This window comes from Sciurus carolinensis, chromosome 6 (genome assembly GCF_902686445.1).
Source record: "Sciurus carolinensis chromosome 6, mSciCar1.2, whole genome shotgun sequence".
Lineage (NCBI taxonomy): Eukaryota > Metazoa > Chordata > Mammalia > Rodentia > Sciuridae > Sciurus > Sciurus carolinensis.
Window position 1 is genome coordinate 159,517,789 of NC_062218.1, and position 3,585 is coordinate 159,521,373.

The window sequence follows — 3,585 nt, forward strand, 5'->3', positions numbered from 1 at the left end:
ACCGGCGAATGAAAAAGGCCGGCTTTGCAGAGGAAGCCCCGCTGGCCGGGGGACGGGGCCCAGGCTGCCTCGGGGGAGGAGCAGAGTTCCTCCCTCGACTCTACCACCAGGCTTGGCGGACGTCTCCAGCCGGAAGTCGGGGCCAACACCCCGGAGGCACCTGGAGGAAGGGTCCACCTCACCCAGGCGTCTTCAGCCGCCCCAGCTCAGCGAGCCCACATTTTGTGGGGTGCACCTGCCCAGAGGTGCGGTGCCAGGGAACCCAGCAGCCCTCCTCTGCCCGCTGCGCCCGGAGGCTCCCGACACTCACATCCAAACTGGCAGGCAGCCCCTCCCAGGGCCCTGGCGGCCCCGGCGGGATGGTGCCAGCAGAGGGGCAGAGTCTGTGCGGGCAGGACTGGACGGGGGGCGCCGTGTGAAGGCCACGCCCAGGCGCCGCGGGGCTGCAGGCTGTGCCCAGGCCCACAGAGGCCCATCCCCGCCCTGGCCCCCAGGCCCGGATCCCTGCCCTCCTCAGCCGGTTCTGGACCCAGCACCTACTCCTCTCCAACCCCAGTGCTCTGGCCCGCAGCCGCCTTCCCTGCCCAGGAGAGCAGAGCCCGGAGCCAGGCAGGACACGCCCGTTCGAACCCCGCCTCAGGCAGGAGCCCACCACCCTGGGCTGTGTGCTGATTGGAACATGGGAAGGTAGAAGCTGTCCTTTGGCGGGAAGTGACTGAAATACCCCGGAGGAGAGAGGTTCAGGGACACACCGTGACCCGGGCTCCCGGAGAGCAGGCCCCGGCCCCAGGGCGGCCCCGCCCCTTCTTACTGCCCGCTGCTTGGCCTGGGTGCCAGGCCGCACGGTACCTGTGGACAGTGTCAAGCTGAGCCACTGGGCCACTTGCTGGGCGCTGGGCCTCAGGGTCCAGCGACGGAGGGCCTGTGTCCTGGGAGGGCAGCTTGGCGCTCGCACGTCGAAACTGAGGGTGGGATCCTCTGCAGCCGCTCAGGGGCCAGAGGCACACAGGACTCTGAACCTCGAGCCACAGTCCACTCCCCTGGTTCCAGCGGCCAGGGGCCCTCAGGCTCCCTGGACTGGGAGGCGCATGTCCGAGAGGTGGTGGGAAGGTTTCCACGAAACCCGGCCCGGAAGCCTACGGCTCCCGCTGGCTTGCCTCCTGCACCGGGGACACCCTGTCTCCAAGCCCTCTGCCCCACCCTCGTGCAGCAGCTCATTCCTCCTTCTCAGGTGTGCGACTCAGAGCCACAGCGGCTTCTAGAATGGTCCTGTCTGCATGCACCGAAACATCAGGCCCCTCCTTTGTTCTAAAGACTGTACTTCTGCTAATGCGTCCCTGCACCGTGCACCGCTCTTGATCACCCAGGGTGCAGGCAGGGCTGCCAGCCTCTGAAGCTCATGCCCTCCAGTCATCCTCCTCTTCTCCCTTCTTCCCGCCCTTCTTTCCCTCCATCTCTTCCTTCTTTCCTTCTCGTCTTCTCCCTGTTCAGAGCAATGCACCTCTAGACAGTTGTTCAAATGTCTGTTGAGGGGGTTCAGCTGGGCGGGCCCCAGAAATTCACAAAAGAATGAGCCTGTGTCCAGCACTGCTGTCTGGCAATGCAGAGGACAGACAGGTAGAGCTGTGGCCCTGCCTGTGATTAGAGACAGGACAAAGGGCAGAGGGACTTGGGGATGTGAGCAACCACGTGTGTGCCCAAATGCAAGGCAAGCCAAACAAAGACGGGGGACAGTCCCATCAGCCCCGAGAAGACACAGGGTTGTGCTGGCTCACGCACACCAGAAGAGGGGAGGGGATGGCCGGAGCCCCCACCCGTTGCCGAACCAGAGCTCCATACTAAACGGCTCTGGTATAAAATGCTAACTTGGGAAGATTGCCTTTGTCTACTTCCCAGCTTCAGGAAACAACTGGACTCGAGTCCTTTCTACGTGGTTTTGACACCAGCGTCACCAGGATGGAGGAACATCTGTCTCCAGAGCTAGTCTCGCTCAGAGGGATCTAGAGTCTAAACCGCGGTCCTTTCCAATCAGCGTGCCAGGCACCCACGGGACACAGGGTCTCCACCCGAGAGGACGGTCGGGCACCTGGGCCAGGGTGAGCACAGTGGCCTGCACAGCTTGGCCACTTGCTGCCATTGCCAGGTCCCTCTGCTTTGCAAGGCTCCAGCTAGGGAAATCCACCTGAGTCCCTGTGAGGTCCCCACCTCTGCAGCTGCAACTCACAAGGACTGCAGGGCGCTCCTGTCCCTTCCCCAGCCAGAAATCTGGGGTTAAAACTCAGTGACCAAGAGCCCCTGTATGAGTACTCCACAGCAGGCCACCTCTGTTCAGAACCACCAAGCGTCTGGGCGTGGCTTCCGGAGCTGGAGGCTCTCGGCAGCCTGGAAGGAGTGCTCTGGCATGGGTCCTGTGCCACGGGCAGAGGCACCAGAGCAGCCAAAGCAGGGCCTCTCTCCTGCCCCGGCCCTTCATTCACAGCCCAACGCCGGCGGGCACAACCTCCTACCTGCTGCCAGGTCTCTGGCACTCCAGAGCCTCAACTTCCCTACCTGTGAGGTGGAGGCAATGACTTCTCACAAGGGCTTCAGGGAGGCAAGCGCTGGAAACTAGAGTGAGCACCCAAACACCAAAACCCGCCGGTCTGCAACTGGCTCATCTTGGACAGGCGGCTGCACCTCCCAACCCAGTCTCCCTGCTTGTGTTTCCCTCTGTGAGGGTGGGGGGAGGGGCAAGGGCCGGCACAGAGGGACTCCGCGAAGACCGTGGGGTGAGTGAGTGGACGACAGGGGAGGAATCCTGTCGCCTCCTCTGCCGGAGCCCTGGCCTCTTCCCACGAGCAGTTCCTGGGACCAGATGGAGCTTAGTGCCCCCAGGTTCTCCCCACCCGCCCAAACAGTGCAGCCTCATTACTCCGTTTTGCTCTATGTTCCTTCTCGCTTGGGCCACTGTGTTAAGGATCTTAATTGCTTGTCATTTCTGTCCTCGCCACTAGCAACCCTGTCCACCCTCTGTATCTACAGGGCCCAGCTTGGCACTGGGCACATAGGACGTGCTCGGTAAATATTTTAATGAACGAGTGACTGAGTGAATTACTGCACATGGGTTCCCTCCTCCCGATCGTTGGTCACCGCCTAGGCTTCTCCCACGGCTGGCCTTGTGGCCTAGGGAATAGGAAAGTCCCCAACCCGACCTGGCCCGCCTTCAAGCCTTTGGCACCATCCCAGGCGAGGAGTCCCCGCCCTCCCCACCCACCCAATTCCAGCACTCCGCGCGGCGCTCCCCGGGGCCGGGCCTGGCTGGAGGAGGCGCACAGTAGGCTTCTCGAGGCGCTGGCACACATGGGAAAGGGCAGCAGACCCACGACCCTGGCGCCCGCGGGCGCTCGGCTGCCCCGCGCGCCTTCCCGGCCTGGGCCGGCGGCTCCGCGCGCCTCTCCCGCCGCGGGTGCAAACTTTCAAAAGACGCGGCGGCCGCGGCCCCGCCCTGCGCGGGGGTGGCGGGGGCGGCGGGGGCGGGGCCGCGGGCCCGGGCCGGTGGCTCCGCCTCCTCCTCCCGCCGCCGCCGCCGCCGCCGCCGCCCTCCGG